Genomic DNA, 18,605 nt, shown 5'->3' with positions numbered 1-18,605 from the left:
ACTCTTTTCCAGCCCTGGTGGGAGGGTGGTAGGGAGGGAGGGATGGAAGGGAGGGAGTGAGGGATGGGAGGGAAGGTAACACTCTGTTCCACCCCTGGTGGGAGGGAGGGAGAGATGGAAAGGAGGGAGTGAGGGATAGGAGGGATAGGAGAAATAGGAGGGATAGGAGGGATCGGGGGATAGGAGGGAAGGTAACACTCTGTTCCAGCCCTGGTGGAAGGGAGGGAGTGAGTGAGGGATAGGGGGATAGGAGGGAAAGGAAGGATAGGAGGGATATGGGGATAGGAGGGATAGGAGGGATAGGGGGATATGGATAGGGGATAGGAGGGATAGGAGAGAAGGTAACACTCTTTTCTAGCCCTGGTGGGAGGGAGGGAGGGATGGGAGGAAAGGTAACACTCTGTTCCAGCCCTGGTGGGAGGGAGGGAGTGAGGGATAGGAGGGATAGGAGAAATAGGAGGGATAGGAGGGAGGGATAGGAGGGATAGGGGATAGGGATAGTGGGATAGGAGGGATAGGAGGGAAGGTAACACTCTTTTCCAGCCCTGGTGGGAGGGTGGGAGGGAGGGAGGGATGGAAGGGAGGGAGTAAGGGATGGGAGGGAAGGTAACACTCCGTTCCAGCCCTGGTGGAAGGGAGGGAGGGAGTGAGGAATAGGGGGATAGGAAGAATAGGGGGATAGGAGGGATAGGGGGATAGGAGGATAGGAGGGATAGGGGGATAGGGTGATAGGAGTGATAGGAGGATAGGAGGAATAGGGGGATAAGAGGGAAGGTAACACTCTGTTCCAGCCCTGGTGGGAGGGAGGGATGTAAGGGAGGGAGTGAGGTTTAAGGGGATAGGAGGGATAGGAGTGAAGGTAACGCTCTGTTCCAGCCCTGGTGGGAGAGAGGGAGGGATGGAAGGGGGAGTGAAGGATAGGGGGGTAGGAGGGAAGGGGGATAGGAGGGATAGGAGGGATAGGGGATAATAGGGAAGGTAACACTCTCTTCCTTGGGGTAATATGCTGGTAGTACGAGCAGAGTGCGGCCAATCGGATTTTTTGTATTAAGGCTCCCTTGAGCCATTGGGCTGACGAGCCCTGGACCAGCACCTGCGCGCCATGAGTGGTACTTTACCTGATAATACTTTTTTGGCAGTCTACGCAGCAACCCCACACACTCACCTACTCCCTGCTGACGAGAGGCAACTACCTCGAAACACGTGTCCAGGGATGGCTAATGCGACACTTACTTTCTCCGAACACTTTTGGCACAGGCGTACTCGCCGTCGCCACTACATGGACCACAGTTCCTTGGGGTAATATGCTGGTAGGACGAGCAGAGTGCGGCCAATCGGATTTTTTGTATTAAGGCTCCCTTGAGCCATTGGGCTGACGAGCCCCGGACCAGCACCTGCGCGCCATGGGTGGTACTTTACCTGATAATACTTTTTTGGCAGTCTACGCGGCAACCCCACACACTCACCTACTCTCTGCTGAAGAGAGGCAACTACCTCGAAACACGTGTCCAGGGATGGCTAATGCGACACTTACTTTCTCCGAACACTTTTGGCACAGGCGTACTCGCCGTCGCCACTACATGGACCACAGTTCTTTGGGGTAATATGCTGGTAGGATGAGCAGAGTGCGGCCAATCGGATTTTTTTTAACACTCTGTTCCAGCCCTGGTGGGAGGGAAAAAGGGAAGGGAGGAAGTGAGGGCTAGGAGGATAGGAGGGATAGGGGGATAGGAGGGAAAGTGACACTCTGATCCAGCCCTGGCAGAAGGGAGGGAGGGTGTGAGGGATAGGGAGATAGGAGGGATGGGGGATAGGAGGGATAGGGGGATAGGAGGGATAGGGGGATAGGAGGATAGGAGGGATAGGGGGATAGGAGCGAAGGTAACACTCTGTTCCAGCCCTGGTGGGAGGGAGGGAGGGATGTAAGGGAGGGAGTGAGGTATAGGAGGGATAGGACGAAGAGGAGGGATAGGAGGGATAGGAGATAGGAGGGATAGGGGGATAGGTGGAATAGGGGGATAGGAGGGATAGGAGGGAAGGTAACACTCTGTTCCAGCCCTGGTGGGAGGGAGGGAGGGATGGAAGGGGGGGTGAGGGATAGGGGGCTAGGAGGGAAGGGGGATAGGAGGGATAGGGGGATGGGGGATAATAGGGAAGGTAACACTCTGTTCCAGCCCTGGTGGGAGGGAGGAAAGGGAGGAAGTGAGGGCTAGGGGGATAGGAGGGATAGGGGGATAGGGGGATAGGAGGGAAGGTAACACTCTGTTCCAGCCCTGGTGGAAGGGAGGGATGGAGTGACGGATAGGGGGATAGGAGGGATATGAGGGATAGGGGGATAGGAGGATAGGAGGGATAGGGGGATAGGGGGATAGGAGGGATAGGGGGATAAGAGGAATAGGGGGATAGAAGGGATAGGAGGGAAGGTAACACTCTGATTCAGCCCTGGTGGGAGGGAGGGATGGATGGAAGGGAGGGGGTGAGGGACAGGGGTATAGGAGGGATAGAAGGGATAGGAGGGATAGGAGGGAAGGTAACACTGTTCCAGCCCTGGTGAGAGGGAGGGAGGGATGGATGGAAGGGAGGGAGTGAGGGTTGGGAGGGAGTGAGGGATATGGGGATAGGAGCGATGGGGTATAGGAGGGATAGGGGGATAGGGGGATAGGAGGGATAGAAGGGATAGGGGGACAGGAGGGTTAGGAGGGATAGGCGGTATAGGGGGATAGGAGGGATAGGAGAAAGGTAACACTCTGTTCCAGCCCTGGTGGGAGGGAGGGAGGGATAGGGGATAGGGGGATAGGAGGGAAGGTAACACTCTGTTCCAGCCCTGGTGGGAGGGAGGGAGGGATAGGGGGATAGGAGGTATAGGAGCCAAGGTAACACTCTGTTCCAGCCCTGGTGGGAGGGAGGAAGGGATGGGAGGGAGGGATAGTGGGATAAGAGGTATAGGGGGATATGAGGTATAGGGGGGATAGGAAGATAGGGAGGATAGGGGGAAGGTAACACTGTTCCAGCCCTGGTGGGAGGGAGGGAGGGATGGAAGGGAGGGAGGGATACGGGGATAGGAGGGAAGGTAACACTCTGTTCCAGCCCTGGTGATAGGGAGGGGGGAAGGGAGAAGTAAGGGATAGGGGATAGGAGGGATAGGGGGATAGGAGGGATAGGGGATAGGAGGGATAGGAGGGATAGGAGGGAAGGTTACACTTTGCTCCAGCCCTGGTGGGAGAGAGAGATGGAAGGGAGGGAGTGAGTGAGTGAGGGACAGGGGGATAGGAGGGATAGGGGTATAGGAGGGATAGGGGATAGGGAGATAGGAGGGATATGGGGATAGGAGGGATAAGAGGGATAGGGGGACAGGAGGGATAGGAGGGATAGGGGATAGGATGGATAGGAAGGATTAGGGGGATAGGAGGGATAGGAGCGAAGGTTACACTCTGTTCCAGCCCTGGTGGGAGGGAGGGATGGAAGGGAGGGAGTGAGGGACAGGGGGATAGGAGGGATAATGAGATAGGGATAGGGGATAGGAGGATTGGCGGGATAGGGGGATAGGCGGGATAGGGGGATAGGAGGGATAGGGGGTAGGAGGGATAGGGAGTTAGGAGGGATAGGGGGATACGAGGGATAGGGGGATACGAGGGATAGGAGGATAGGGATTGGACATAGGAGGGATAGGAGTGAAGGTAACACTCTTTTCCAGCCCTGGTGGGAGGGAGGGAGGGATGGAAAGGAGGGAGTGAGGGATAGGAGGTATAGGAGGAATAGGAGGAATAGGAGGGATAGGAGGGATAGGGGATAGGAGGAATAGGGGGATAGGAGGGATAGGAGGGAAGGTAACACTCTGTTCCAGCCCTGGTGGGAGGGAGGGAGGGATGGAGGGAAGGGGGGAGTGTGGGATAGGGGGATAGGAGGAATAGATGGGATAGGAGGGATAGGAGGGATAGGGGGATAGGAGGGAAAGGGGGATAGGAGGGATAGGAGAGAAGGTAACACTCTGTTCCAGCCCTGGTGGGAGGGAGGGAGGGAGGGATGGAAGGGAGGGCGGGATAGGGGGATAGGAGGGAAGGTAACACTCTCTTCCAGCCCTGGTGAGAGGGAGGGAGGGAAGGAAGGGAGTGAGGGATGGGGGATAGGAGGGATAGGGGGATAGGAGGGATAGGGGATAGGAGGGAAGGTTACACTTTGTTTCAGCCTTGATGGGAGGGAAGGATGAAAGGGAGGGAGTGAGGGATAGGAGGGATAGGGGATAGGGGGATAGGAGGGAAAGGAAGGATAGGAGGCATATGGGGATAGGAGGGATAGGAGGGATAGGGGGATAGGGATAGGGGATAGGATGGATAGGAGGGAAGGTAACACTCTTTTCTAGCCCTGGTGGGAGGGAGGGAGGGAGTGAGGGATGGGAGGGAAGGTAACACTCTGTTCCAGCCCTGGTGGGAGGGAGGGAGGGATGGAAAGGAGGGAGTGAGGGATAGGAGGGATAGGAGAAATAGGAGGGATAGGAGGGATAGGGGGATAGGGATAGCGGGATAGGAGGGATAGGAGGGAAGGTAACACTCTTTTCCAGCCCTGGTGGGAGGGTGGGAGGGAGGGAGGGATGGAAGGGAGGGAGTGAGGGATGGGAGGGAAGGTAACACTCTGTTCCACCCCTGGTGGGAGGGAGGGAGAGATGGAAAGGAGGGAGTGAGGGATAGGAGGGATAGGAGAAATAGGAGGGATAGGAGGGATCGGGGGATAGGAGGGAAGGTAACACTCTGTTCCAGCCCTGGTGGAAGGGAGGGAGTGAGTGAGGGATAGGGGGATAGGAGGGAAAGGAAGGATAGGAGGGATATGGGGATAGGAGGGATAGGAGGGATAGGGGGGTATGGATAGGGGATAGGAGGGATAGGAGAGAAGGTAACACTCTTTTCTAGCCCTGGTGGGAGGGAGGGAGGGATGGAAGGGAGGGAGTGAGGGATGGGAGGAAAGGTAACACTCTGTTCCAGCCCTGGTGGGAGGGAGGGAGTGAGGGATAGGAAGGATAGGAGAAATAGGAGGGATAGGAGGGATAGGGGATAGGGATAGTGGGATAGGAGGGATAGGAGGGAAGGTAACACTCTTTTCCAGCCCTGGTGGGAGGGTGGGAGGGAGGGAGGGATGGAAGGGAGGGAGTAAGGGATGGGAGGGAAGGTAACAGTCCGTTCCAGCCCTGGTGGAAGGGAGGGAGGGAGTGAGGAATAGGGGGATAGGAAGAATAGGGGGATAGGAGGGATAGGGGGATAGGAGGATAGGAGGGATAGGGGGATAGGGGGATGGGAGTGATAGGAGGATAGGAGGAATAGGGGGATAAGAGGGAAGGTAACACCCTGTTCCAGCCCTGGTGGGAGGGAGGGATGTAAGGGAGGGAGTGAGGTTTAAGAGGATAGGAGGGATAGGAGTGAAGGTAACGCTCTGTTCCAGCCCTGGTGGGAGAGAGGGAGGGATGGAAGGGGGGAGTGAAGGATAGGGGGGTAGGAGGGAAGGGGGATAGGAGGGATAGGAGGGATAGGGGATAATAGGGAAGGTAACATTCTCTTCCTTGGGGTAATATGCTGGTAGTACGAGCAGAGTGCGGCCAATCGGATTTTTTGTATTAAGGCTCCCTTGAGCCATTGGGCTGACGAGCCCTGGACCAGCACCTGCGCGCCATGAGTGGTACTTTACCTGATAATACTTTTTTGGCAGTCTACGCAGCAACCCCACACACTCACCTACTCCCTGCTGACGAGAGGCAACTACCTCGAAACACGTGTCCAGGGATGGCTAATGCGACACTTACTTTCTCCGAACACTTTTGGCACAGGCGTACTCGCCGTCGCCACTACATGGACCACAGTTCCTTGGGGTAATATGCTGGTAGGACGAGCAGAGTGCGGCCAATCGGATTTTTTGTATTAAGGCTCCCTTGAGCCATTGGGCTGACGAGCCCCGGACCAGCACCTGCGCGCCATGGGTGGTACTTTACCTGATAATACTTTTTTGGCAGTCTACGCGGCAACCCCACACACTCACCTACTCTCTGCTGAAGAGAGGCAACTACCTCGAAACACGTGTCCAGGGATGGCTAATGCGACACTTACTTTCTCCGAACACTTTTGGCACAGGCGTACTCGCCGTCGCCACTACATGGACCACAGTTCTTTGGGGTAATATGCTGGTAGGATGAGCAGAGTGCGGCCAATCGGATTTTTTTTAACACTCTGTTCCAGCCCTGGTGGGAGGGAAAAAGGGAAGGGAGGAAGTGAGGGCTAGGAGGATAGGAGGGATAGGGGGATAGGAGGGATAGGGGGATAGGAGGGAAAGTGACACTCTGATCCAGCCCTGGCAGAAGGGAGGGAGGGTGTGAGGGATAGGGAGATAGGAGGGATGGGGGATAGGAGGGATAGGGGGATAGGAGGGATAGGGGGATAGGAGGATAGGAGGGATGGGGGGATAGGAGCGAAGGTAACACTCTGTTCCAGCCCTGGTGGGAGGGAGGGAGGGATGTAAGGGAGGGAGTGAGGTATAGGAGGGATAGGACGAAGAGGAGGGATAGGAGGGATAGGAGATAGGAGGGATAGGGGGATAGGAGGAATAGGGGGATAGGAGGGATAGGAGGGAAGGTAACACTCTGTTCCAGCCCTGGTGGGAGGGAGGGAGGGATGGAAGGGGGGGTGAGGGATAGGGGGATAGGAGGGAAGGGGGATAGGAGGGATAGGGGGATGGGGGATAATAGGGAAGGTAACACTCTGTTCCAGTCCTGGTGGGAGGGAGGAAAGGGAGGAAGTGAGGGCTAGGGGGATAGGAGGGATAGGGGGATAGGGGGATAGGAGGGAAGGTAACACTCTGTTCCAGCCCTGGTGGAAGGGAGGGATGGAGTGACGGATAGGGGGATAGGAGGGATATGAGGGATAGGGGGATAGGAGGATAGGAGGGATAGGGGGATAGGGGGATAGGAGGGATAGGGGGATAAGAGGGATAGGGGGATAGAAGGGATAGGAGGGAAGGTAACACTCTGATTCAGCCCTGGTGGGAGGGAGGGATGGATGGAAGGGAGGGGGTGAGGGACAGGGGTATAGGAGGGATAGAAGGGATAGGAGGGATAGGAGGGAAGGTAACACTGTTCCAGCCCTGGTGAGAGGGAGGGAGGGATGGATGGAAGGGAGGGAGTGAGGGATGGGAGGGAGTGAGGGATATGGGGATAGGAGCGATGGGGGATAGGAGGGATAGGGGGATAGGGGGATAGGAGGGATAGAAGGGATAGGGGGACAGGAGGGTTAGGAGGGATAGGAGGTATAGGGGGATAAGAGGGATAGGAGGGATAGGAGAAAGGTAACACTCTGTTCCAGCCCTGGTGGGAGGGAGGGAGGGATAGGGGATAGGGGGATAGGAGGGAAGGTAACACTCTGTTCCAGCCCTGGTGGGAGGGAGGGAGGAATAGGGGGATAGGAGGTATAGGAGCCAAGGTAACACTCTGTTCCAGCCCTGGTGGGAGGGAGGAAGGGATGGGAGGGAGGGAGGGATAGTGGGATAAGAGGTATAGGGGGATATGAGGTATAGGGGGGATAGGGAGATAGGGAGGATAGGGGGAAGGTAACACTGTTCCAGCCCTGGTGGGAGGGAGGGAGGGATGGAAGGGAGGGAGGGATACGGGGATAGGAGGGAAGGTAACACTCTGTTCCAGCCCTGGGGATAGGGAGGGGTGAAGGGAGAAGTAAGGGATAGGGGATAGGAGGGATAGGGGGATAGGAGGGATAGGGGATAGGAGGGATAGGAGGGATAGGAGGGAAGGTTACACTTTGCTCCAGCCCTGGTGGGAGAGAGAGATGGAAGGGAGGGAGTGAGTGAGTGAGGGACAGGGGGATAGGAGGGATAGGGGTATAGGAGGGATAGGGGATATGGAGATAGGAGGGATATGGGGATAGGAGGGATAAGAGGGATAGGGGGACAGGAGGGATAGGAGGGATAGGGGATAGGATGGATTGGAAGGATTAGGGGGATAGGAGGGATAGGAGCGAAGGTTACACTCTGTTCCAGCCCTGGTGGGAGGGAGGGATGGAAGGGAGGGAGTGAGGGACAGGGGGATAGGAGGGATAATGAGATAGGGATAGGGGATAGGAGGATTGGCGGGATAGGGGGATAGGCGGGATAGGGGGATAGGAGGGATAGGGGGTAGGAGGGATAGGGAGTTAGGAGGGATAGGGGGATACGAGGGATAGGAGGATAGGGATTGGGCATAGGAGGGATAGGAGTGAAGGTAACACTCTTTTCCAGCCCTGGTGGGAGGGAGGGAGGGATGGAAAGGAGGGAGTGAGGGATAGGAGGTATAGGAGGAATAGGAGGAATAGGAGGGATAGGAGGGATAGGGGATAGGAGGAATAGGGGGATACTAGGGATAGGAGGGAAGGTAACACTCTGTTCCAGCCCTGGTGGGAGGGAGGGAGGGATGGAGGGAAGGGGGGAGTGTGGGATAGGGGGATAGGAGGAATAGATGGGATAGGAGGGATAGGAGGGATAGGGGGATAGGAGGGAAAGGGGGATAGGAGGGATAGGAGAGAAGGTAACACTCTGTTCCAGCCCTGGTGGGAGGGAGGGAGGGAGGGATGGAAGGGAGGGCGGGATAGGGCGATAGGAGGGAAGGTAACACTCTCTTCCAGCCCTGGTGAGAGGGAGGGAGGGAAGGAAGGGAGTGAGGGATGGGGGATAGGAGGGATAGGGGGATAGGAGGGATAGGGGATAGGAGGGATAGGAGGGAACGTTACACTTTGTTTCAGCCTTGATGGGAGGGAAGGATGAAAGGGAGGGAGTGAGGGATAGGAGGGATAGGGGATAGGGGGATAGGGGAATAGGAGGGAAAGGAAGGATAGGAGGCATATGGGGATAGGAGGGATAGGAGGGATAGGGGGATAGGGATAGGGGATAGGATGGATAGGAGGGAAGGTAACACTCTTTTCTAGCCCTGGTGGGAGGGAGGGAGGGAGTGAGGGATGGGAGGGAAGGTAACACTCTGTTCCAGCCCTGGTGGGAGGGAGGGAGGGATGGAAAGGAGGGAGTGAGGGATAGGAGGGATAGGAGAAATAGGAGGGATAGGTGGGATAGGGGGATAGGGATAGCGGGATAGGAGGGATAGGAGGGAAGGTAACACTCTTTTCCAGCCCTGGTGGGAGGGTGGGAGGGAGGGAGGGATGGAAGGGAGGGAGTGAGGGATGGGAGGGAAGGTAACACTCTGTTCCACCCCTGGTGGGAGGGAGGGAGAGATGGAAAGGAGGGAGTGAGGGATAGGAGGGATAGGAGAAATAGGAGGGATAGGAGGGATCGGGGGATAGGAGGGAAGGTAACACTCTGTTCCAGCCCTGGTGGAAGGGAGGGAGTGAGTGAGGGATAGGGGGATAGGAGGGATAGGGGGATAGGAGGGATAGGGGGATAGGAGGATAGGAGGGATAGGAGGGATAGGAGGATAGGAGGAATAGGGGGATAGGAGGGATAGGAGGGAAGGTAACACTCTGTTCCAGCCCTGGTGGGAGGGAGGGATGTAAGGGAGGGAGTGAGGTTTAGGGGGATAGGAGGGAAGGTAACGCTCTGTTCCAGCCCTGGTGGGAGAGAGGGAGGGATGGAAGGGGGGAGTGAGGGATAGGGGGGTAGGAGGGAAGGGGGATAGGAGGGATAGGGGGATAATAGGGAAGGTAACACTCTGTTCCAGCCCTGGTGGGAGGGAAAGAGGGAAGGGAGGAAGTGAGGGCTAGGAGGATAGGAGGGATAGGGGGATAGGAGGGAAAGTGACACTCTGATCCAGCCCTGGCAGAAGGGAGGGAGGGTGTGAGGGATAGGGAGATAGGAGGGATAGGGGGATAGGAGGTATAGGGGGATAGGAGGAATGGGGGATAGGAGGGATAGGACGGAAGGTAACACTCTGTTCCAGCCCTGGTGGGAGGGAGGGAGGGATGTAAGTGAGGGAGGGAGGGTTAGGGGGGTAGGAGGGTAGGAGGGATAGGAGTGAAGGTAACGCTCTGTTCCAGCCCTGGTGGGAGGGAGGGAGGGAGGGATGGAGGGAAGGGGGGAGTGTGGGATAGGGGGATAGGAGGAATAGATGGGATAGGAGGGATAGGAGGGATAGGGGATAGGAGGGAAAGGGGGATAGGAGGGATAGGAGAGAAGGTAACACTCTGTTCCAGCCCTGGTGGGAGGGAGAAAGGGATGGAAGGGAGGGCAGGATAGGGGGATAGGAGGGAAGGTAACACTCTCTTCCAGCCCTGGTGAGAGGGAGGGAGGGAAGGAAGGGAGTGAGGGATGGGGGATAGGAGGGATAGGGGATAGGAGGGATAGGGGATAGGAGGGATAGGAGGGAAGGTTACACTTTGTTTCAGGCTTGGTGGGAGGGAGGGATGAAAGGGAGGGAGTGAGGGATAGGGGATAGGAGGGATAGGGGGATAGGAGGGATAGGGGGATAGAGGGATAGGAGGGAAAGCAAGGATAGGAGGGATATGGGGATAGGAGGGATAGGAGGGATAGGGGGATAGGGATAGGGGATAGGAGGGAAGGTAACACTCTTTTCTATCCCTGGTGGGAGGGAGGGAGGGATGGAAGGGAGGGAGTGAGGGATGGGAGGGAAGGTAACACTCTGTTCCAGCCCTGGTGGGAGGGAGGGAGGGATGGAAAGGAGGGAGTGAGGGATAGGAGGGATAGGAGAAAAAGGAGGGATAGGAAGGATAGGGGGATAGGGATAGCGGGATAGGAGGGATAGGAGGGAAGGTAACACTCTTTTCCAGCCCTGGTGGGAGGGTGGGAGGGAGGGAGGGATGGAAGGGAGGGAGTGAGGGATGGGAGGGAAGGTAACACTCTGTTCCATCCCTGGTGGGAGGGAGGGAGAGATGGAAAGGAGGGAGTGAGGGATAGGAGGGATAGGAGAAATAGGAGGGATCGGGGATAGGAGGGAAGGTAGCACTCTGATCCAGCCCTGGTGGAAGGGAGGGAGGGAGTGAGGGAGAGGGGGATAGGAGGGATAGGGGGATAGGAGGATAGGAGGGATAGTGGAATAGGGGGATAGGAGGGATAGGAGGGAAGGTAACACTCTGTTCCAGCCCTGGTGGGAGGGAGGGATGTAAGGGAGGAAGTGAGGTTTAGGGGGATAGGAGGGATAGGAGTGAAGGTAACGCTCTGTTACAGCCCTGGTGGGAGAGAGGGAGGGATGGAAGGGGGGAGTGAGGGATATGGGGGTAGGAGGGAAGGGGGATAGGAGGGATAGGAGGGATAGGGGGATAATAGGGAAGGTAACACTCTGTTCCAGCCCTGGTGGGAGGGAAAGAGGGAAGGGAGGAAGTGAGGGCTAGGAGGATAGGAGGGATAGGGGGATAGGAGGGAAAGTGACACTCTGATCCAGCCCTGGGAGAAGGGAGGGAGGGTGTGAGGGATAGGGAGATAGGAGGGATAGGGGGATAGGAGGGATAGGGGGATAGGAGGGATAGGAGGGATAGGAGGAATAGGAGGGATAGGAGGATTAGGGGGATAGGAGGGATAGGGGGATAGGAGGAATAGGGGGATAGGAGGGATAGGAGGGAAGATAACACTCTGTTCCAGCCCTGGTGGGAGGGAGGGAGGGATGTAAGTGAGGGAGGGAGGGTTAGGGGGGTAGGAGGGTAGGAGGGATAGGAGTGAAGGTAACGCTCTGTTCCAGCCCTGGTGGGAGGGAGGGAGGGATGGAGGGAAGGGGGGAGTGTGGGATAGGGGGATAGGAGGAATAGATGGGATAGGAGGGATAGGAGGGATAGGGGGATAGGAGGGAAAGGGGGATAGGAGGGATAGGAGAGAAGGTAACACTCTGTTCCAGCCCTGGTGGGAGGGAGGGAGGGATGGAAGGGAGGGCGGGATAGGGGGATAGGAGGGAAGGTAACACTCTTCCAGCCCTGGTGAGAGGGAGGGAGGGAAGGAAGGAAGTGAGGGATGGGGGATAGGGGGATAGGAGGGATAGGGGGATAGGAGGGATAGGGGATAGGAGGGATAGGAGGGAAGGTTACACTTTGTTTCAGCCTTGGTGGGAGGGAGGGATGAAAGGGATAAAGTGAGGGATAGGGGATAGGAGGGATAGGAGGATAGGAGGGATAGGGGGATAGGGGGATAGGAGGGAAAGGAAGGATAGGAGGGATATGGGGATAGGAGGGATAGGAGGGATAGGGGGATATGGATAGGGGATAGGAGGGATAGGAGAGAAGGTAACACTCTTTTCTAGCCCTGGTGGGAGGGAGGGAGGGATGGAAGGGAGGGAGTGAGGGATGGGAGGAAAGGTAACACTCTGTTCCAGCCCTGGTGGGAGGGAGGGAGTGAGGGATAGGAGGGATAGGAGAAATAGGAGGGATAGGAGGGATAGGGGATAGGGATAGTGGGATAGGAGGGATAGGATGGAAGTTAACACTCTTTTCCAGCCCTGGTGGGAGGGTGGGAGGGATGGAGGGATGGAAGGGAGGGAGTAAGGGATGGGAGGGAAGGTAACACTCTGTTCCAGCCCTGGTGGAAGGGAGGGAGGGAGTGAGGAATAGGGGGATAGGAAGAATAGGGGGATAGGAGGGATAGGGGGATAGGGGGATAGGAGTGATAGGAGGATAGGAGGAATAGGGGCATAAGAGGGAAGGTAACACTCTGTTCCAGCCCTGGTGGGAGGGAGGGATGTAAGGGAGGGAGTGAGGTTTAAGGGGATAGGAGGGATAGGAGTGAAGGTAACGCTCTGTTCCAGCCCTGGTCGGAGAGAGGGAGGGATGGAAGGGGGGAGTGAAGGATAGGGGGGTAGGAGGGAAGGGGGATAGGAGGGATAGGAGGGATAGGGGATAATAGGGAAGGTAACACTCTCTTCCTTGGGGTAATATGCTGGTAGTACGAGCAGAGTGCGGCCAATCGGATTTTTTGTATTAAGGCTCCCTTGAGCCATTGGGCTGACGAGCCCTGGACCAGCACCTGCGCGCCATGAGTGGTACTTTACCTGATAATACTTTTTTGGCAGTCTACGCAGCAACCCCACACACTCACCTACTCCCTGCTGACGAGAGGCAACTACCTCGAAACACGTGTCCAGGGATGGCTAATGCGACACTTACTTTCTCCGAACACTTTTGGCACAGGCGTACTCGCCGTCGCCACTACATGGACCACAGTTCCTTGGGGTAATATGCTGGTAGGACGAGCAGAGTGCGGCCAATCGGATTTTTTGTATTAAGGCTCCCTTGAGCCATTGGGCTGACGAGCCCCGGACCAGCACCTGCGCGCCATGGGTGGTACTTTACCTGATAATACTTTTTTGGCAGTCTACGCGGCAACCCCACACACTCACCTACTCCCTGCTGAAGAGAGGCAACTACCTCGAAACACGTGTCCAGGGATGGCTAATGCGACACTTACTTTCTCCGAACACTTTTGGCACAGGCGTACTCGCCATCGCCACTACATGGACCACAGTTCTTTGGGGTAATATGCTGGTAGGATGAGCAGAGTGCGGCCAATCGGATTTTTTTAACACTCTGTTCCAGCCCTGGTGGGAGGGAGGGATGTAAGGGAGGGAGTGAGGTTTAGGGGGATAGGAGGGATAGGGGGATAGGAGGGAAAGTGACACTCTGATCCAGCCCTGGCAGAAGGGAGGGAGGGTGTGAGGGATAGGGAGATAGGAGGGATGGGGGATAGGAGGGATAGGGGGATAGGAGGGATAGGGGGATAGGAGGATAGGAGGGATAGGGGGATAGGAGCGAAGGTAACACTCTGTTCCAGCCCTGGTGGGAGGGAGGGAGGGATGTAAGGGAGGGAGTGAGGTATAGGAGGGATAGGATGAAGAGGAGGGATAGGAGGGATAGGAGATAGGAGGGATAGGGGGATAGGAGGAATAGGGGGATAGGAGGGATAGGAGGGAAGGTAACACTCTGTTCCAGCCCTGGTGGGAGGGAGGGAGGGATGGAAGGGGGGGTGAGGGATAGGGGGATAGGAGGGAAGGGGGATAGGAGGGATAGGGGGATGGGGGATAATAGGGAAGGTAACACTCTGTTCCAGCCCTGGTGGGAGGGAGGAAAGGGAGGAAGTGAGGGCTAGGGGGATAGGAGGGATAGGGGGATAGGGGGATAGGAGGGAAGGTAACACTCTGTTCCAGCCCTGGTGGAAGGGAGGGATGGAGTGACGGATAGGGGGATAGGAGGGATATGAGGGATAGGGGGATAGGAGGATAGGAGGGATAGGGGGATAGGGGGATAGGAGGGATAGGGGGATAAGATGGATAGGGGGATAGAAGGGATAGGAGGGAAGGTAACACTCTGATTCAGCCCTGGTGGGAGGGAGGGATGGATGGAAGGGAGGGGGTGAGGGACAGGGGTATAGGAGGGATAGAAGGGATAGGAGGGATAGGAGGGAAGGTAACACTGTTCCAGCCCTGGTGAGAGGGAGGGAGTGAGAGATAGGAGGATCGGAGGGATAGGGGATAATAGGGATAGGAGGGAAGGTAACACTGTTCCAGCCCTGGTGGCAGGGAGGGAGGGATGTAAGGGAGGGAGTAAGGGATAGGGGGATAGCAGGGACAGGGGGATAGGAGGGATAGGAGGGATAGGAGGGATAGGAGGGAAGGTAACACTGTTCCAGCCCTGGTGAGAGGGAGGAAGTGAGAGATAGGAGGATAGGAGGGATAGGGGATAATAGGGATAGGAGGGAAGGTAACACTGTTCCAGCCCTGGTGGCAGGGAGGGAGGGATGTAAGGGAGGGAGTAAGGGATAGGGGGATAGCAGGGACAGGGGGATAGGAGGGATAGGAGGGATAGGAGGGAAGGTAACACTCTGTTCCAGCCCTGGTGGGAGGGAGGGAGGGGGTGAGGGATAGGAGGGAAGGTAAAACTCTGTTCCAGCCCTGGTGGGAGGGAGGGAGGGATGGATGGAAGGGAGGGAGGGAGTGAGGGATGGGATGGAGTGAGGGATAGGGGAATAGGAGGGATGGAGTATAGGAGGGATAGGGGGATAGGAGGTATATGAGGGATAGGGGGGCAGGAGGGTTAGGAGGGATAGGAGGGATAGGAGGATAGGAGGATAGGAGGGATGGGGGATAGGAGGGATAGGGGGGATAGGGGGATAGGGGGATAGGAGGGATAGGAGGGAAGGCAAAACTCTTATTCAGCCCTGGTGGGAGGGAGGGATGGATGGAAGGAAGGGGGTGAAGGACAGGGGGATAGGAGGGATAGAAGGGATAGGAGGGGTAGGAGGGAAGGTAACACTCTTCCAGCCCTGGTGGGAGGGAGGGAGTGAGGGATAGGGGGATAGGAGGGATAGGGGATACTAGGGATAGGAGGAAAGGTAACACTGTTCCAGCCCTGGTGGCAAGGAGGGAGGGATGTAAGGGAGGGAGTGAGGGATAGGGGATAGCAGGGACAGGGGGATAGGAGGGAAGGTAACACTCTGTTCCAGCCCTGGTGGGAGGGAGGGAGGGATGGAAGGGAGAGGTGAGGGATAGGAGGGAAGGTAACACTCTGTTCCAGCCCTGGTGGGAGGGAAGGAGGGAGGGATAGATGAAAGGGAGGGAGGGAGTGAGGGATGGGATGGAGTGAGGGATAGGGGAATAGGAGGGATGGAGTATAGGAGGGATAGGGGGATAGTGGGATAGAAGGGATAGGGGACAGGAGGGATAGGAGGGATAGGGGGATAGGAGGAAGGTAACACTGTTCCAGCCCTGGAGGGAGGGAGGAATGGAAGGAAGGGAGGGAGGGAGGGATAGGGGGATAGGAAGGAAGTTAACACTGTTCCAGCCCTGGTGGGAGGGAGAGAGGGATGGAAGGGAGGGAGTGAGGGATGGGGGATAGGAGGGATAGGGGGATAGGAGGGATAGGGGGATAGGAGGGATGGGAGGGAAGGTACACTCTGTTCCACTCCTGGTGGGAGGGAGGGAGGGAAGGGTGGAAGTGAGGGCTAGGGGGATAGGAGGGATAGGGGGATAGGAGGGATGGGAGGGAAGGTAACACTCTGTTCCAGCCCTAGTGTCAGGGAGGGATGGGAGTGAGGGAGTGAGAGATAGGGGGATGGGGGATAGGTGGATAGGAGGGATAGGAGGGAAGGTAACACTCTGTTCCTGCTCTGGTGGGAGGTAGTGAGTTATGGAAGGGAGAGAGTGAGGCATAGGGGGATAGGAGGGATAGGGGCATAGAAGGGATAGGGGGGATAGAGGGGAGAGGGGAGATAGGGCGATAGGTAATACTCTGTTCCAGTACTGGTGGGAGGGTGGGAGGGATGGAAGGGAGGGAGTGAGGGATAGGGGGATAGGAGGGATGGGGGATAGGAGGGATGGGGATCGGAGGGATTGGGGGATAGAAGGGATAGGAGGGAAGGTAACACTCTGTTCCAGCCCTGGTGGGGAGAGGGATGGGAGGGAGTAAGGGATAGGAGGGATAGAGGGATAGGGGGATAGGAGGGGTCAGGGGGATAGGAGGGATAGTAGGGAAGGTAACACTCTTTTCCAGCCCTGGTGGGAGGGATGGATGGAAGGGAGGGAGTGAGGGATAGGGGGATAGGAGGGCTAGGGGGATAGGAGGGATAGGAGGGATATGAGGGATAGGAGGGATAGAAGGGGTAGGAGGGATAGGGGGATAGGGTGATAGGGGGGATAGGAGGGATAGGAGGGATGTATAGGAGGGATGGTAACACTCTGTTCCAGCCCTGGTGGGAGGGAGGGAGGGATGGAAGGGAGCGAGTGAGGGCTAGGTGGATAGTAGGGATGGGGGATAGGAGGGATGGGGGATAGGAGGGAATGGGGGATAGGAGTGATAGAGGGATAGGGGGATAGGGGATAGGAGGGAAGGTAACATTGTTCCAGCCCTGGTGGGATGAGGGATGGAAGGGAGGGAGTGAGGGATAGAGGGATAGGAGGGATAGGTGGGATGGGAGGGATTGGAGGGATAGGAGGGATAGGAGGGGTAGGGGGATAGAAGGGATAGAGGGATAGGGGGATAGGGGATAGGAGGGAAGGTAACATTGTTCCAGCCCTGGTGGGAGGAGGGATGGAATGGAGGGAGTGAGGGATAGAGGGATAGGAGGGATAGGGGATATGAGGGATAGGAGGGATAGGAGGGATGGTAACACTCTGTTCCAGCCCTGGTGGGAGGCAGGGAGGGAGGGATTGAGGGAAAGGGGCTGAAGATGAAGTGAAGCATATTTTTAGTGACCACCATCTTGAAGATGGTGGGACTTCTCCAATCAGGGCTAGGGCTAAGTCCCTCTCCCAGAGGAGGTAGGCATAATTGAGGGAGTAGACACCCCAGGTAAGGACCTCATTGGTCCCTACCTGTCAATCACCTGTAACTCCCCTAAGTCCAGTATTTAGGTGGCACCCCCTGACCCTGAGATCAGATTCCTGACTACTTACAAAGCCTGGATGCCGTACAGCCATCCCAGCAAGAGAGAAGGACCAGTGGCTGACTTCGCGCCAGCCCTGCTTGCCTGTCTATTGCCTTTCGCCCTTGCTTCAAAAGTCAACTCGTCCTGCAGGCTCATTGACCTCCAAAAGCCTGCCTTCTATAATGATCAAGAAACTCCTGTCGATAGCGGACATGTCAAATAAGAAACCACCTTTAAAACCAAAGAGCGGGGCGTGGCCAAGATGGCGAGGTGAACGGACGGCTTCCCTGTGAGCTCCTAGGCCTCCAGGCCCCTGGACCCAGACCTCTTGCAGAATCTCCCCCCGATCTGCGGGGGAACGGGCGACAGTAGCGGAGGAGAGCCGGCGGGGGCTGTGTGGGACCCTGGAGTCCCGAGGAGGCGCCGGAGAAGCACAGCGGCCGGAGAGCGCGGCGCCGCGGCCGAGAGGTGGAGCGAGGGGCCGAGCTTGACGCCCGCGCTCTGGGGCTGGACTCCACGCAAGTGCCCGGAGCTGAGGGTACGGCCTGCCGCGGCACTACAGAGTGACCGGAGCTGAGTGGGGACATCCGCGAGCCGGACCGAAGAGTGAGCGGCCGCAGGAGAGTGGCTGGGGGCGTTGTCTGGCCCCGGGGCGCGGTCTGCCCCACCGCGCACAGCCGAGCCTGCCCCGACGACACGGGGCATACTTCCAGCGCATGGCGCCCTGGGGACGCAGTGAGGAAGGTGAAAGCACCGGGGATGCACTGAGGAGCGGTGACGGCGGAGGAAGGCTGCGGGAGGAGTAACGCCGACCAGCACCGCAGGCGGGTGAGGAGGATCTCGCGATGACCGGAGGGGGTGACCGGCTGGCGGGGCAGCGTCCGGAGCGGACCAAGGGTTTCCTGGTGCGGGACTGCTGGCTCTGGGGGACGGCGCAGGCTCCGACGGAGGATCCGGTTGATGAGAGAGGTGGTGAGTTCGCACCGGAGGACAGGGGGCTGTGAGGAGAGATCCCCCAGGGAGAGGGCCAAACAGCACAGCGACGGCCCCCGGGGCACGCAGTTCACGGCCTGCCCGGGGGCGACAGAACTACGGAGGGCTGCCCCCCGGCGACACACAGGGGCGGTGGGGGGGGCCCTCCCCGCCTGACTGCCTACCCTCGAAGACTGGCCGTGGTGAGCCGAGGTAGACGGAGCGCGGGCCCGCAGCTCGCAGGGCCGGAGTGTGGAGGGGGCTGCGACTTGCGCCCCGAGCGGCTTAAGCCCGGACTCAGGCGGATACTA

This window comes from Triturus cristatus, chromosome 11 (assembly GCF_964204655.1).
Source record: "Triturus cristatus chromosome 11, aTriCri1.1, whole genome shotgun sequence".
NCBI lineage: Eukaryota > Metazoa > Chordata > Amphibia > Caudata > Salamandridae > Triturus > Triturus cristatus.
The sequence above is the reverse complement of the archived record's forward strand: the minus strand, read 5'-3'. Positions refer to the sequence as shown.